The sequence below is a fragment of the Plecotus auritus genome, assembly GCF_963455305.1.
Source record: "Plecotus auritus genome assembly, chromosome: 6".
Taxonomy (NCBI): Eukaryota; Metazoa; Chordata; class Mammalia; order Chiroptera; family Vespertilionidae; genus Plecotus; species Plecotus auritus.
Window position 1 is genome coordinate 80162872 of NC_137773.1, and position 18593 is coordinate 80181464.

Sequence of the window (18593 nt, forward strand, 5' to 3'; positions counted from 1 at the left end):
ATGAGGGAGGGTAAAATAAAAAGTAGGTACACACACATTTATAATATCCTATATAATAAAACTCTAATATGCAAATAGACCGAACGGCAGAACAACTGGTCGCTATGACACGCACTGACCACAAGGGGGCAGATGTCCAACGCAGGAGCTGCCCCTGGTGGTCAGTGCACTCCCACAAGCTGGGCTCATGGCTGGTAAGGGCAGCGGCATTGGCAGGAGCCTCTCATGGCTTCCGTGGCAGGTGGACATCCCCCGAGGGGTCCTGGGCCAGGCTGAGGAACATCCCCCCCCCCCAGTGCATGAATGTCATGCACCAGGCCTCTAGTATATATATAAAAGCCTAAGTGACCATTAAGACTGAACGACTGGTCGCTATAACACACACTGACCACCAGGGGGCAGACACTCAATGCAGAAGCTGCCCCTTGGTGTTCAGTGCGCTCCCACAGCGGAGCACTGCTCAGCAGGAAGCCGGGTTTACGGCTGGTGAGCGCAGCTGCGGTGGTGGTGGTGGTGGCAGTGGCTGCGGCAGCAGCAGGTGCAGTGGGGCCAGGGTGAGCAGGAGCAGCGCCTGGCCCCAGCTCGGACTCCTCCTCAGCTGCCTGCCACTTAGTGCATTGATACATCCCTCATACCCCATAAACCTGCAGTTACAATCTCCAGAGAACAGTTGAAGTGCTGACACTCAGAGTAACCAGGACGAGCCTGATATAGCTGCCGGGCTCCTGGAACTCTGCCTTGGGCATCGAGATCAAATCTCATCCCTTACCGATTGCCCCTGAGCTACAGAGGAAGGCAGCAATATAACAGTGGCCACAAGGTGGCAACTGACAATCAAGGTAAAAGTCAGAGAGATGGATCTGAAGGGTGGGGGAGTGGGCAACAGAGCACCCCCGCCCCCCAAGATCCCCAACTTTGTATTGTTCACCTAGGAGCATCTCTTATCCGGCTCCGAGCGGTGGAAAGTATCCAGCAAGGCCCAACGCGTCCACTAGTTGGCAAGGCACAACCTTGGCCGAAGGGACATTTGGAAATACTTTTTCAGGAAGTTGCAGGGAGGAGAACAAACTCCCCACGCAACTTCCTGGTGGCTCATGGGAACGTGGAAACTCCCCAGGCATGCTGGCGTGGCTCCCGGCCCGCGTGCCCCTGATTTCCCTTCAATGTGCACATATCCGTGCACCAGGCCACTAGTAACAGGCATAATGTGAATACACTAAAAATACAAAGTTTATGAGAATAACAATTTAGAAATTAATTTACATTATAGAGAACTGGGAAAACTTCTCAGAACGAGATCTCAGCTGTTATCTGAAGATTAGAATAAGACTTGCACCAAACCAAGGTGAAGGGAGGTGAGAATCAATGGAGAAAAATTCCAGAGCAAAAGAACAGTTAAAGGAGATTATGAGATGTTTATAAAACAGAGTAGAACCAAATACCATAAATTAAAGATAATTAAAAATCTACTACAGAAAAAGACATCAAGACCAGCTGGGTTCTGAGCAGATTCTTAATCTTTCAAGAACATAATTCAAATAGTACTGAATCAAAGAAAAAGACAGAAAAATGTTCCAATTCATTCTATGAAGTCAGAGTAACTCAATACCAAATCTAATAAAGGTAGTACACAAAACAGTATAAAACAATTTCACTTAAAAGTTAAATGTAGAAATTCTAAGTAAAAAAATCAAATTAGACAATGAAGTCCAGCCACATATCCAAAAAATTATATTGCTATAATTTATTGCTGAAATGGAAGAGTGGTTCGACATAAGCCAATATACCAACATATTAAAGAGGAAAAAAAATCCTATGATTAATATCAGGTGCTTAAAAAGGCATCTGGTAAAATTCAGCAACTATTTTCAATAAAAACTCTATGAAAAGCAATAGAAAAAAATTAAACATTTTTGGAAAAAAGAACAATAGCAAGTACCCTGAAGAGCAAAACACACTAAAACTATTTCTAATAAAATTAAGATTACACACATACACTCTATCTATCTATCTATCTATCTATCTGTCTATCTATAGAGAAATGTGCATATAGATTACCTCTATATGGAAATTTTATGATCTATGGAAGGAATCCAACAAGAGTGGTTAGGCTGAAAACAGGGTACAAAATGGACAGATAGGGGCAGGATAGGAAGGAGACTGTTCACAGGAAACTTTCAAAATTATTTAACCATATAAATGTTATTACTCATTTAATAAATCAAATCACTAAAATTAGGAATTAGAGCAGGAAGCCCACTAAGCCCTTTATAATTCAACACTGACTGGAAGATTATAGTACACACAAGCACTGGAATGAAAGAGAAAAAATTACCTTTTGCTAATGATCTGATGGGATACATAGAAAACTCAAACAATTCTAGTAAAAGAAAACTAAAATTAAAACAATAAACTGAGGTGTGATATAATACACTTAAAATTAATGAAAATTTCCCCTAATTTAGCAGAAAATACCTAGAAAAATACTTCATTCACAGTATTAATTTTTCCCCATGTGTATAAATAACTATATTGAGAAATAACCCCAACAGATTTTAAAATTTCAATATAAGATCTTAAAGCTATAAAGAAGAAAGCCCAAGAACCACCAAAAAACTGAAAAGGAGAAAACCAAAAGTGGACTTCATTGACCAGATACTGAAATACATTAAAATCAATATGACACATGCATAGGAATAGACACATAGATAAGTGGAACAGAATAAATAACTTAAATATACAGGGTGGGTCAAAAGTAGGTTTATAGTTGTTCATATGAAAAATACAATAATTAATGAATAATAATACAAGAATAAACTTATGTGTACTCACAACTGTAAACCTATTTTTGCCCCACCCTCTATATTCCAGCACATATGAGTAAATGTACAAGTCAAAGGTTAAATTTTATTTCAGCAGAAAAAAATAATTTTTCTTAAATGATCATCACAAAACTAGTTATTACCTTGCAAAAAAATTAGATTTTTATCATAAATTATATATTCTATATAATAAAAGGCTAATATGCAAATCAACCAAACGGCACAACAACCGGTCACTATGACGCACACTGACCACCAGGGGGCAGATGCTCAACGCAGGAGCTGACCCCTGGTGTTCAGTACACTCCCACAGGGGGAGCGCCACTTAGTCAAAAGCCGGGCTCACGGCTGGCGAGCACAGCGGAGGTGGCAGGAGCCTCTCCTGCCTTTGGGGCAGCGCTAAGGATGTCCGACATCCCCCCAGGGCTCCCGGACTGTGTAAGGGCACAGGTTGGGCTGAGGGACCCACCCCCCACACCCCCGAGTGCACGAATGTCATGCACTGGGCCACTAGTGTATATATATAAATAACCTCCAGGTGGAATTAAAACAAATATAAAAAATAACAGCGATACATTCTACAACAAAATTTAGAAGATGATATGCCTTCCAAACATTCTTAATAAGAAGCAGGAACTTTAAAAGGTAGATATAAGAAGTTTAAAATTTCCTATTATAGAAAAAAACTACAAACCAATGAAGCAATTAAATCAGAAAAAATATATATATCTGACATATAGAGAAAAAGCATAGATCCAAGTTGTCTAGTTTATAAAAACAACAGCACTCAGACTTACTTGAAATCAGTGAAACGGCAATTAGTTTAACAATGAAATACAGTGGAACCTTGGTTCTCAAACTTAATTTGTTTAGGAAGGCTGTTCGAGAAGCAATTTGTTTGAAAACAAAATCATTTTTCCCCCCATTAGAAATAGTGTAAATTGAACTAATTCATTCCAGACCCCAAATGATTCCACTTTAACCTTTCTTATATATGTAATACATGTCTAATGTACTGTTTAATCTATAAACAAACACTTTTAAATTTATCGAACTACCACCTACTAGCCTTAAAGGAATCACTTTCAGCACTCATAACAGGGGTATCTTTTAGGAAGTCAGTATGCAGCATCTTCACTTTTTCATATCATTGCCTCCAAAATGCTGTCACTGGTTAACTGCTTTTTGCTTATCCAATTCAACAACAGTTTTCTATCTCTTCACTTGCCTTGATCATTGTTTCTTTTACACCCTTAGCAACATTAGCACTCTTTTTTTTTTTTTTAATATATTTTATTGATATTTTACAGAGAGGAAGGGAGAGGGATAGAGAGCTAGAAACATCGATGAGAGAGAAACATCGATCAGCTGCCTCCTGCACACCCCCCACCGGGGATGTGCCCGCAACCAAGGTACATGCCCTTGACCGGAATCGAACCCGGGACCCTTCAGTCCGCAGGCCGACGCTCTATCCACTGAGCCAAACCGGTTTCGGCAGCACTCTTGATGGCCACGTTATGTTTCAAAATTGTGCTAATCATCCATTTATAGCCAGTGACAAAAGCAAAAACAAACAAACAAAAAATCCACAAAAATGTTCACCGCACAATTTTCTAAGATGTTAGCAAGGCAAGGTTTAGCTGTAAACTCATACTGGCCCATTCTCTCTGTGGCCTGAGAGATGCTTTTTGTCATGCTGATGTATTAGCAAGAAAGGTTTGTCTGGTGGAGAATTAATGGAGACACTTTTTTTCATGAACAACTTGGTCGAGAACCGAATTGTTCGAGATGGGAGATATTCGAGAACTGAGATTTGACTGTATCACTTTAGCAAAAATTTAAAAGATTGATAATATCTCAAGAGGATACTGTTGTATTTCACTGATCTAAATGTTAATTATGACATCCTTTTGGAAAGCAATCTGGCAACATATAGAGTGTCCCCCCAAAAATATGCGCACACTTTGAATAATTGTAAAGGCAGTATTTATTAAAATACATTTCATTTTCAAAATTGAGCTATCAACTGTTAAAGTGTGTAAACATTTTTGGAACATCCTGTATATCTAACTATGTACATACCCACACATAAATACACATATATCTAAGTATATGAGCACGGAGAGAAAAAGGAAATGAAGTTGAGGTGAAGGATGGGTATGTATAAGAAATATAGGTAAAAAAGAGAAATGCACCCTGGCTGGTGTGGCTCAGTTGGTTGGGCATCGTCCCAGGCACAAAAAGGTTGCTGGTTGAATTCCAGGTGAGGGCACATGCCCAGATTGTGGGTTTGATCCCTGGTAAGGGGCATGCAAGAGGCAGCTGATGCTTCTCTCTCACACTGATGTTTCTCTTTCTCCCCTGCCTTTCCTTTCCTCGATCTCTAAAAATCAATTAAAATGTGTGTTTTTTAAAAGAAAGGACAAATGTATCTCTGAAATGGATAAGTGCATACATTTATGTAATGAAATTATAAAAGTTCTTATTATGAGAAATGGACTCAATTATCAAATGATAAGTTTAGGATTGTCAAAATCCTACACAAAGTCAGCTGGAACAATGATGAAGCCTACTATCAGCATTGCTGACCCCTGAAGAAAAATACAACCCAGAAAATTCATTGGGAGTAAAACCTGTAGATGCTGTGTTACCCACAGGTGGTAAGAAGGCTCTTTTTACCCTAGTTTTTCTCTTTAACATAAAACGTAGTTAAATGTATAAGGTAAAAGAAAAGGTGAACTTCAAAAGACACACAATAAAAGATGCCTGCCTCCCAATCTGAACTCTATCTTTCTATTCCACCCAGACACCAGCCACAATTTCTTCATACAACTTTGTACACATGTGAGTATAACTTTAGGATAAATTCCCAGCAAAGAAATTGTTATGACAAAGAGTATATACATTTAAATTACGATAGACAGATTTCATCAAATTGCCTCCCAAAGAGGCACCCACCTTCGGGAAATGCTTAATTGTGAATCCAGTATGTCAGTGGTGATTTACAATTGAATTTACATTGTGCAGTTGAGCATGTTTCTGTTTCACTCAATAATGGTAAACAAAGGGCAGAATATTTAACTCAAGAAATAAAGACTTAAGAAACAAGGAGTGTAAGGTTTTGGGAAGAAAACAAAACATAAGAGTGAAGAGTTAGCTATAGCATGGGCAGTAAGCAATCCATCAATGTAAATACCAATTAGTGAGACCCTTAAGACCCTTAAGCCCAGATTTGGATACCAAAAAGAATTCTCACAAGTTTGAAACAGCTGTTACAGAGCCCTTTCATTTCTCTTTTAGCACTTCACACAGAACCCAGTATTATCCATCTGAAATATGTATTTAAAATAAAAAAGAAATATGTTAAAATACAGAGGTATACAAGCCTCACGATCCCATGAGTTAGATACTATTACTACTTCCAATTTATAGATGAGGAAGTGAACCTTCTTCTGGACTAGAAAAACACACGCAAATATATAATAAACATAATACATGGACGTTACAAAAAATTCATAAAACTCCACCATAACAAATACAAAATGAACATCCCTACCCCTTACTTCTGAGTCCTTCTATCCAAAGATAAATATTATTAAGCTTCCTGTGAATCCTTACAAAGATAAGAAATAAATGTACATAGACCTGCATGTATCTAACATACAAGTTTAATGTGGTTTTTAGAAACTTTTTCTTATGGAAGTCTGCAAACATGTACAAGGGCAGAAAGAATGGAGTAATAAACATGTATGAACCCATTATCCAGCCTGAATAATGAATAAATCCCTTCCCTGTTCCCCAGATATTTCCAAGGAAATTCCACACATTTTGTCATTCTAAACATACAACTATTAGAAAGCTGTAATAGCTGGTTTCCAAATCCACAGTAGATTAGACATGAAAATTTAGAAATGGATTGGGGAAAAGACTTTATCACAGGAAAAAAATGATAGCTGCCTTAAAAGAAAAAAAATAAATGAAAACAATCCTATCTAATAAAGAGGGAATATGCTAATTGACCATCACTCCATCACAAAGATGGCCGCACCCACAGCTGAGGCCAAGTTCCCATAAGGAGCCTTAACGAGCAATCAGTAGGCGACTGAGGCTACACCCTCCCCAGCCCCCATGGGGCTTGACAGGGGACCTCAGGCCGCATCCCCCAACTGCAGGGCTTGACAGGGGACCCTCAGGCCACGCCCCCCACCCCGGCGCCAGGGCAGGGCTTGACGGGGAACCTCAAGGTGCACTTCCCGTCCTGGTGCTGGGCTAGGGGAACTCAGGCTGCCCCCCGCCCCCGCACCAGGCTGGGGGACCTCAGGCCACGCCCCCCACCAGGTGGGGCTTGACAGAGGACTTCAGGCCGCTCCCCCCACCCCAGCACCAGGCCCGGGGACCTCAGACTGCACCCCCCACCCGGCGGGGCTTGACGGGGGACCTCAGCAGTGCCCCCCACCCAGCGGGGATTAACAGGGGACCTCAAGGTGCACTCCCAGTGCTGGGTCGGGGGAACTCAGGCTGCACCCTCCACCAGGTGGGGCTTGACAGGGGACTTCAGGCCACACGCCCCCACACCCCAGCACCAGGCGGGGGGACCTCAGACCTCACCCCCAACCCAAGCACTGAGCCAGGGGACCTGAGACTGCGCCCCCCTGCCTGGCTGGGCTTGACAGGGGACCTCAAGGTGCACTGCCAGTGCTGGGTCGGGGGAACTCAGGCCGCGCCCCCTGCCTAGCGGGGCTTGACAAGGGACCTGAGGCTGCACCCCTCCTCCCGGTGCTGGGCTGGGGGACCTGAGGCTGCGCTCCCCCACCTGGCAGAGCTTGATGGAGGACCTCAAGCCATGGCCCCCACCTAGTGGGGCTTGATGGGGGACCTAAAGCTGCGTGCCCCCTCCCGGTGCTGGGCCAGGGGACCTGAGGCTGCACGCCCCCCCCCCCCACCTGGCAGGGCTTGATGGAGGACCTCAGGCCATGCTCCCCACCCAGCGGGGCTTGACGGGGGATCTCATGGCACACACCCCCGCCCTGGTATGGGCTGGGGGACCTCAGGCCATGCCCCCCGTCCTGGCACCAGGCCAGGGGACCTGAGGCTACGCCCCCTGCCCGGTGGGGCTTGACAAAGGTGGGACTGGCTGGGTCTGAATCTAGCCCAATTGGGGGGGGGGGGCTGGGTCTGGGTCTCGTGCGATTTTGATGCGCATGTGGGTGGGCGGGGACTTGACTCTGGGTCCTGTGGTGTGCCCCAGACTCTGACAGGAGGAAGGTTTTCATATACATTTTAGTAATTTTCTTTCATCTCTGACACCTCTATTATAGAGAAAGGGCAAGAAGCAATCTTAAATTATTTCCTCTAATTAATCCCCTTTTAATGTGCATGAATTTCATGCACTGGGCCACTAGTTTCATTATAAATGCAGGGTGGGGCAACACTAGGCTTACACTTGTGAATATGTGAAACACAGAATTTATTCTTGTATTATTATTAATTAATTATTTTCTATGTGAACAACTGTACACCTACTTTTGCCCCACCCTGTACATACACGTAACAATGACACATCAAAAAGAATAATGGTCCAGAATTTTGTTGCAAAAAGGTAGCAAAGTATGTGATACATTTGTTTCTAAAACTTGAAATGGTTAAAAGAAAAGTTTACATTTTAGGGAGTTAACCAGAAGTTTTTTTTCACTTATGTCAAACATTTCTTTCTTTCCCTTAAACCAGTGGTCGGCAAACTGCGGCTCGCGAGCCACATGCAGCTCTTTGGCCCCTTGAGTGTGGCTCTTCCACAAAATACCATGGCCTAGGCGAGCCTATTTTGAAGAAGTGGCGTTAGAAGAAGTTTAAAAAATTTGGCTCTCAAAAGAAATTTCAATCGCTGTACTGTTGATATTTGGCTCTGTTGACTAATGAGTTTGCCGACCACTGCCTTAAACAATGCCAGATAAATGAGGCCTTACACAATTAGCTTTTATTTGAGAGGACATGAAGAGTTTAAGATGAAGAATGGTTGGTGACATGTGAAGAAAATAGAACCACTGATATTTGGATTTTAAAACTCAAGATTAAAATATTAATCTCTTAAATAATGCCTCTAGGAAGTTTCAAACGGTAAATAAACTTATTTAAATGAATACTTCCCTGGGCCCGACACTCACTGGGTAAGTGCTTTAGACATACAAACTCATTTAATCTCACAATCCCTTGAGGTAGGTAATTAAGACAAGACACTACTTACCCAAGGTCAATCAGCTAATAAACTTCCTTTTCTTATTAGAACTGTAGCTATAGTTGAAGTACTTATGTTAGGCTTCACCTTTCCTCAAAATACAAGATTAGGTATACTATTTATTTTCATTCTCTGGAGCAAAGGTTTAATTGTGACAGGTACTGTGCAACAAACTGAACAACAGATTTACTCCTAAATATCTGATGATGCTTTTTAAAAAATATCTAATGATGTTTGCATTATTTTACTCATTATGATTCATGATTAAAGGTACATATGTCACATATGGCAATTTCTATTCCAAAAGAGGTATTACATATACTACTTGTTAAATTTCTAAAGATCTATGGATACTTATATAGCTTTCTCTACATTTCCACTGACAGGGAAGTTTAATGGAGTTTTACTGCTAATGACCTCCCTTTTATGATTCTAAAACTGTTCCTTGTAACTTCAACCCATCCATCTGGTTAAATCAATAAAGACTAAATTTCTTCTTTCTGTTCCACAAGGCAGCCTTTTAATATCTGCATAATCTTTGCAAAGAGTCTCTATGCAAAATACTCCCAGTCTTGATTCTAGTTTGACATGATTTTATTTGCCATTATCCTTTCTTCTCTTAAAAAGTGACTCACCAAATTCAACACAAGACTCCTCCAGAGTGCCTAACCAGAGCAGGACACAGGGAACTATTAGTTCTCCTGTTCTGGACCTAAAATCATTCCTTTCTCCCACCACTAAGTCATTTTTGTGTGTATTAAATTTTCAGGTAAGTCTTTGGCATATTAATTCAAGAAGCAGTAGTGAAACATTTATGATGTAACTGAACCAGGCTTTACTTTTCCAGGCCCCCCTTCCCTAAACCCAGCTTTTTTTGGGGGGGAAACACACACACACACACACACACATACACACACACACGCATGCACAATCCCACCATAGTTTCTTTATGGCTTCTGGAAAGGAGTCTCTACATCAGCGGTTGCCAACGGGTGGTCCGTGAGGACCGAAAGGTTGGCGAGCGCTGCTCTAGATGACTATACTTCACTGCTAGATGACCTTAAAGCTTTATCAATAAACACAATCAGAAGAGCTACATGACTGACTGCCACATGCTCTCCAGAATTTACTCTGATAGTCTAATACAGGAATTCTAGGTTTTGACTACTTTCAGCTATGTAGTGGTTTTTTATGTTGCCCTTAATTTGTTCCTTACTTTTTTCCATCCTAAGATAATTATATAACCTGAAAATAAAAATACACATATCCCTATTAATAGCAGGTTACTGATAAATTTCACTGAACTATGTTGTGAAATGTTAGGAAAGACTAACTCTTAGAGGTCAGAGGCTGAGCCACCATCTCTGCCTCTATAGGCGGCCTTCAGCCATTAGCACCTTTGTACCTTAGTCAGTTTAGATGCTACTTCCCTTGTGGCTTCATTATTTCTGAAAGAGTTGTATTTGTATACTCTGTGGCTTGATTTCACATTTTTTTGATTCATTTAAATTCAAAACACATCTATGGACCAGCTGCTGTTTATACTACAGTATTTAGCATTCCCTACTATTAAAGTCTCAGGATGTTCTATCCCCCTGGGGTTGTTACTGTTAAATTGCACATGACCCTACTCCATTCAAATATTTACCTGCAAATATGTTATAGCAAGCAACACTTTCTCTCTAGGCCAGCCTAGAACAGTTGTTCTCCAATTGTGCTGTGTATCAGAATCACATGGGTGTATTTTTGTTGTTGTTAACACTGTCACAGATGTCCCCTATATTTTCCCCTTTTGCCCATCTCTACCCAGCCCCCGCCCCCTCCCTTGGCCTTCACCACACTATTGTTTGTGTCCATGGGCTATGTATATGTTCTTTGGCTAATCTCTTGACCTTTATTTATCCAGTCTCCTCCAACCTCCTCACCTCTGAGATCTATCTGTCTGGGAATATATCCTAAGAATCCCAAAACACCAATCAGAAGAATACATGCACCCCTAAGTTCATAGCAGTTATTACTTACAATAGCCAAGATCTGGAAACAGCCCAAGTGTTCATCAGTAGTTCATCAGTGGTACATTTACACAAATAGAATACTGCCCGGCTGTAAAAAAGAAGGAAATTACCCTTTGCATCAGCATGGATGAACTTGGGAGATTATTATGCTAGGTGAAATAAGCCAGTCAGAGAGAGACAAGTACCATATGATCTCACCTATATGTGGAATCTAATGAACAAAATAAACTGACTAAGAAAACATAACCAGAGGTATGGACACATGGATGTCTTTTAAAAGCACAGAAACCCTAGCCAACTCTGGACCTACTGAATCCAAATAACTGGAGGTGGAGGTCCAAACACATTTTTAAATAGCTCCCGAGGTAATTCTACTTGGAAACTACTGGTCTAGAGGACAAGAAAGAACTCTAATAATGCAATGCTGTATCTCTTGTGTAAATACAATGTTTAGGCATAAATATAATTTTGAGCATAACATCACCCACAATAACACCTATTTTTTCCCATATCAACATCCCAACCTAAATAGATTTAATTAGTTATCCATAATTGAAGGCAAATTAGGTCCAGGATAGGAGAAGCACTTAAGGTATGTCTACTTCAAGGAAATTTATTTAAGAGTCGTTGGTCAAAGCCACTCATAAATATTTCCAAACTAGTCATCTTACATAGTAAATACCTCTACGCATATACTTGCTATACTATATTATGATAATTCGTACACAAATCTGTCTTTGTCTCCTAGAATGTGAGATTTTAAGAGCAGAGATTATTTCTTGTCAATTGTAGTTTCAGCTCCTACCAATGTGCTGGCAACCTTGTAAGCATTAAATAAGTCTTTGATTAGTGAAGAAAGAAAATAAAATGCCTATTTTCAAGTCTCATTCAACTAAAATAATCTTTAGAGTTCTGATGCTAAAAATTAACACCAAAAGATTTTATGTTACTAAATTTTAAAATAATGCAATTGGAAAATTTTCCTAAGACAATTGATAAGCATTTATTAAGAATTAGCTATAAGCTAAATGCTGTGCAAGTGGAAAGAATACAAAAAAAGGACTTTGCTCTTGATAGTTGGGTAAATAATATGAGTATTCCCACGACCAATGAGACATCCTGTCATTGGTTTACAATCTACATCACAGAGCCCTTGGAGCCAAACTCTAAGACTTTTGATGCCCCCCAAGTAGCTAAAATTACTAGACTGAGAATTTATGAGTTCAACAACTCCATGTTCCTTAACCTATGACAGTTTTCCAGAGTTCAATACAATAGGAAAACTTAAAATCTGAATGGCAGTCTTCTACCATCATTATAAATAATTTTAAAAGTCTATGTGAGAAGAGGAGGATCCAAGATGGCGGCGTAGGTAAACACCTAAACTGCTGCCTTGCACAACAATTTCAAAACTACAACTAAAAGACAAAACGTCTATCACCCAGAACCACTGGAAAGCTGGCTGAGTGGAAGTTCTACAACTAGAAGGAAAGAGAAAAGAGCAGTGAGACGTGCACAAGCACTGAAAAGCTGAGGTACGGAGGCGCGCGTATCGGGCTGGCGGCGGGCAACTGGGAGCGCTGCTGTTTTCAACCCGAAGGGAAACAAGCTCCCGATTACTCCAAACTCTAGTTTATGGGGAGACGCGGGGGACCCAAATTCCTATGGGGAGAAGCTGCACTGTCTGCCATCGGGTCGGAAAGTGAGGGTGGCTTGCTTGCAGGGCTGCGCGCAGGAATAATTGTTTACTGCGCTGGGGCGCGGGACACGGTTGAAGACACTGAGCCGGCTTACTGGCAGCCATTGCTGTTTGCCACACCCTAGCCTAGTGACACCCTGACACCCTGCCCTGCACAATCTACAAACCCACCCAAACTCCAAGCAGCGGCTTTAGCATATGAATGGCCTGCCCTATCGCAGCTTAACCTAGCAAACTTGCAGCCCGGGTCAGACAGTTTCAAAACCTCCAAACCTCAAGCAAAGAGGAGAAAACTGTAGTTCTCGCTGTAGCGCCTGCTGGGTGGCCTCAGACAGTAGCTGACCTGCACCCCATTGGAGATCCAGAAGCCAGTGTACCTAGTGGTCAGTGTGAGACACCAGATTTCAACTCCTCACATCCATAAGTGACACATTCAAGAGGCAGACTCAGTGAGCACCAAAGCCCCACTGAAACAAGTCCTGCACTATAAGCGTGTCTCCAGTGCAGCAGTTCTTCCATTATAGACACAGCGGGTCCCCACAGCCAATTGGCCTGGAGGTCAATTCCTCCCAGTGTACCAACAGCAATCAAGGCTTAACTACACCAAGACTTTGCACTCAGCCCACAAAGGGGTGCACCAAGAGCGTCCACCTCAGGTGATTGGGGAGGCTGAACTATTGGCCCCTATAGGTCACCTACCACACAAAACCACTCCATCAACACAGGGAAGCAGAGGCAAAGAAACATGTCACGAATGAAAGAAATGGAAGAAAGCAAACTACTGGACGACATAGAGTTCAGAACCACATTTATAAGGTTACTCAAGAATCTTCTAAAAACTGCCGAGAAACTTGATGAGACCTCCGAGGAGCTTAGTGAGACCTTCAAGGCCCTTAATGAGAATGTCAAAAAAATGGAAAAGGACCAGTCAGAAATTAAGCATACACTGTCTGAAATAAAGAATATACAGAAATTCAACTGTAGATCAAAGGACCCTAAGAATCAAACCAGAGATCTAAAATATGAGGAAACAAAAAACACCCAACCAGAAAAACAAAAAGAAAAAAGAATCCAAAAATATGAAGATAGTGTAAGGAGCCTCTGGGACAACTTTAAGCGTACCAACATCCGAATTTTTGGGGTGCCAGAAGAAGAGAGAGAGCAAAATATTGAAAACCTATTAGAAGAAATACTGACTGAAAACTTTCCCTACCTGGTGAAAGAAATAGACTTACAACTCCAGGAAGCGCACAGAACCCCATACAAGAGGAATCCAAAGAGGACCACACCAAGACACATCATAATTAAAATGCCAAGGGCAAAAGACAAAGAGAGAATCTTGAAAGCAGCAAGAGAAAAATGGTTAGTTACCTACAAGGGAGTACCCATATGACTGTCAGCTGATTTCTCGGCAGAAACTATGCAGGCCAGAAGGGAGTGGCAAGAAATATTCAAAGTGATGAACAGCAAGAACCTACAACCAAGAATACTCTACCCAGCAAAGCTATCATTCAGAGTTGAAGGTCAGATAAAGAGCTTCACAGACAAGAAAAAGCTAAAGGAGTTCATCACCACCAAACCAGGATTACGTGAAATGCTGAAGGGTATTCTTTAAGAAGAGGAAGAAGAAGAAAAAGGTAAAGATAAAAATTATGAACAACAAAATGACATCAAATACATACCTACCAACAAGTGAATCTAAAAATCAAGTGAATAAAAAATCTGAAGAACAGAATGGACTGGTGAATATAATAGAATCAGGGACATAGAAAGGAAGTGGACTGACAATTCTCAGGGGGACGGGGGTGTGAGGGGTGCGGGAAGAGATTGGACAAAAATCTTACACCTATGGATGAAGACAGTGGCGGTGGGTAAGGGCATGAGGTGGGGTGGGGAATCAGGTGGAGGGGAGCTATGGGGGAAAAAAAAGAGGAACACCTGTAATAATCTGAACAATAAAGATTTATTATAAAAATAAATAAATAAATAAATAAAATAAAAAATAAAAATCTATGTGACTATCATTCAAAAAAGGAACTATCTCTTGGACTAAAACAAACACATACAAAAACTATTCCTATTGTCATATACCTAAAATGTTTTGATATAAAAATTTACTCACAGAATCAGTCCAGATGCCCTGATCTATTGCTCAGTCGTGTAACTTTTGAAGCTGTACTCTTTTTTGCAGGCAAAGTATGTAAATACACCGATAAGCAATTTCCAAAGCAAAACTTGTGCTTCTGCATTTCTGGAACAGCCAATATCTTCCTACTCATTTTGCATTTTCCCTATCCCAGCAGTTTCCCAATGCATAATAAATGAAATAATTGTAGAGTTAGAGTAAGAGATTTCATTAAGTTAGACTAAAGTGAATCATAAAACCTTGTATTAAGTTTGAATTGATGTTAACAATGTTTTCCAATCACCTCAGCTTTACAGATGAAAAAATATATTGATAACAGGAGCCAGAAACCCTGGCTCCCAGGGTAGTGCTTATACTAATTTACCTATGAATAAAAGCAAAAATTCCAGTCAATCATTCAAAAACTTAGGGTCTATTAAATGCTTGTCTTTTTAAGAAAAACTATACAATGAGATGATTTTTAGGTTTCCACTATCTCTAGGCACTTCTTTTTATGCCTCAATCCTGCACAATCTTGTATTTATTCATTTATGCTTTCAACAAATATTTACTGAGCACTTATTACATGCTAAGCACTAGCAAATATAACAATGACAAAACAAAATCACTGTTCACATAAAGCTTACATTCTGTGATCATAATAGGTATAATAGAAAAAAATAAAGCTGAGAAATAATTTAGGGATTGTGAGTGCTAGGGTTACAATTTTAAATAAGATGCTCAGAGAAAGCCTCAGTGAGAGAGTTAAAACATAGTAGTAAAGACTTGAATGAAGTTAGGAAGCGAGCCATGTAGACACAGGGGAAAGAATATTCAAGATCAAGACCTTGAAGCAGAAATTATCTATCATCATGTTGAAAGAAAAGCACCAAGAACAATGTGGCTAGAGTTGCATGAGCAAAAGATAATGTATTAGAACACGAAATCAGAGAAGTGAGGGCTACTGGAAAGTACCAAATCAGACAGGAACCTACTGTGTCGCGCCAGCACAGCCAAGGGTTCAGCGAGCCTGAGGGAGGGCCAGCAAAGGATGAAGAAAAGACAGACAAAGAGAATAAGCTGGGTCTAGGTAGATCTTCTGTGCCTGGCTGAGACCACAGAACAGATCCAGACTGCAAGCTGATGCTTTATTTTATAGTCAGAGGTAAACAAGGTAGTGGTCACCATAGTTACAATATTCTTGTGAGTTTCACTTGTTTTGCCAGCACTTGCTGCACCTCCCACAGCCCATTAGCTACCCAGGAAGGATCTAGGGAGCCTCATAAAGTCAAGTTTAATTATGCTAAAAGGGCTATGCCCTCTAAGCTGGGACTTGTTTGCGGCTTTGCCAGCAAGTCAGTCCCTATAAACCGCTCCCTATACCTACAGTTGAAAATTTCTACTAAAAAATACTAAATATTGCCCTGGCTGGCATTGCTCAGTGGTTAGAGCGCCAGCCTATGCACCAAAGGATCACGGGTTTGATTCTGATCAAGAGCGCATACCTGGGTTACAGGTTCAAATCCCAGCCCCGGTTGGGGCGTATGAGGGAGACAACCGATGTGTGTGTGTGTGTGTGTGTGTGTGTGTGCGCGCACTCCCCTCTCAGTCTCTTCCTCATTTCCACTCTATCTGAAAATCAATGGGAAAAATATCCTCGGGTGAGGATTAAAAAAAAAATACAAAATACTAAAATTATCTTAGATAGGGATTAAATCAAGGGCCTTACTAGCAATGACCCAATTGAATAGGAAACAGCATGAACTGCTAATGGTAGAATTTATGATATCAGCAGATTAGTGGAGATGTTATTTTCGGACATTCCCAGCATCCATTAAATTGTACTTCAGAAAGCATTATCAACTACTCTTAAGACTAGCTTTGAAGCATCGCCTTGTCAATTTACTAGGAAGTGAGTGCTGAAATGAGGATTAGAAGGCAGAGGATGAGGGAATTCACATGCTCTCCACTGAAAGAGAAGTGGAGAAGTGTTTTACCTCCCCTATCTCAGGAGGATATGCTAATATATAATTCAAAATAAGGAGGTAGCCAATCAAATAATATTCTACAACTAAGAGTGGAATACAAATTCCAGGGAGCCAACTTTTGCTGTACCCCAATACTCATAATACTGTAAGCATCCCAAGGACAACAATAATTTCTCTTATTTTCCACATTCCCCAGTCTACTCCAGTCATTTTAGGGCTCACATTTTGTATTGCCTGAGGAAATCTACAAAAGTATCAAGTCACGAGAAAAGGCTCTTCTGAGCTCTCCCAACCTGACTTAGGAAACACACAGCTTTCTCACACTCCTGTCTTTAAAACCTGAGGCTGCAGATAACCATCACATTTTCTCTACTTTTTTTGTTCCTCTATATCTCCCGTTCCCAGCAAGATCATGTACTTCACTCCAGAATCATAATAGTGTACCTCAATTTTATCTGCTAAAGTCTCCATATATTTCAGATCCCTTATTCTAAATTATTTTCGTCAGCTATCTCCTGACAAGCTCATGAATTCTCAAACTATCATGCCAATTACAAAGTATAATGCATCATACAAACACACAGTATTAATATTTTTTAATATATTTTATTGATTTTTTACAGAGAGGAAGGGAGAGAGAGAGAGAGTTAGAAACATCGATGAGAGAGAAACATCGATCAGCTGCCTCCTGCACACCTCCTACTGGGGATGTGCCCGCAACCAAGGTACATGCCCTTGACCGGAATCGAACCTGGGACCTTTCAGTCTGCAGGCTGACGCTCTATCCACTGAGCCAAACCGGTTAGGGCCAGTATTAATATTTTAAGTTACTTATTGTAAGATACCAAATATAACTAGCTATCAAAAGTATCTTCCATACTATAGATTTCTATCTGATTATAGGTGGAAAGACTTCTTCAATCTTTGGAATAATTTCCAGACTCAAATCAGTTTTATTTTTTTTTAATATTGTCTAACCAGCATGAAGAAAAAGAGAAAAATGAAAAAAAAATCTGTATCCCAGGCTCTTTGGTACTTCTTTTATATGAGTTAATATATAAATAAAAGTAAAGATTTAAAAATACGTATCAAGCTCATTCAGGTTAAAAGATAATGCCTATCAAAGGCAGAAAGTGATTCAGTCTTAAGATTCTGAGTTTACTAGTATACTTTATGCCACACCCCCAAATATTGTTAGATAACTTCGACACAATTAATAAGTTGTCACTTTAAACTGAAATTTATAGCTGGAAAAAATGCACTCTTTACTAGTATCCACCTCATGGGGTCACTATGAGGACTAAATAAGTTAAAACAAAACACAAGTATATACTAAACCAAATGGTGCCAATTGCACTCCTTGTAGGTTCTTTTATGTATGATCTTCTCTATCTTAAGACCTTTCTGCTGCTGTATTAATATAAGCCATGGTTTCCAACTCCATCCCTCCCTACCTCTGTTCTTATTCATGTTACCCATAGTTAACCAAATAATCGTTCTAAAACGCAAAGCTGGGAGTAGGAATGAATAATACAAATAAGAGACTTGAGGCAAGACTGCTTTGAGTTTGAAAAATCAGGTTCTACCACTTATTAGCAGTTTGATCTTATACAAACGTATTAATCTTGCTAAGCCCTGGTTTTCCATCTCTGCAAATTGTGGACAATATCCACCTCAAGGGGTCACTATGAGGGCTAAATAAGTTAAAGTAA

General features: G+C 40.6%; 1 protein-coding gene across 13 annotated transcripts in view; it reads right to left on the reverse strand.

Moving 5' to 3' along the window:
* The window catches only part of HMBOX1 (homeobox containing 1), a 199686-nt gene that overhangs the window by 130992 nt on the left and 50101 nt on the right, over positions 1 to 18593 (reverse strand). For 6 of the 13 annotated variants that reach the window (XM_080674646.1, XM_080674645.1, XM_080674642.1 and 3 more), the window contains exon 2: positions 11077 to 11157. The exons of the other annotated variants lie outside the window; for them this stretch is intronic. The gene's annotated coding sequence lies outside the window, so the exon portion shown is untranslated. The remainder of the gene's footprint in view (positions 1 to 11076; positions 11158 to 18593) is intronic. 13 annotated transcript variants of the gene reach the window in all.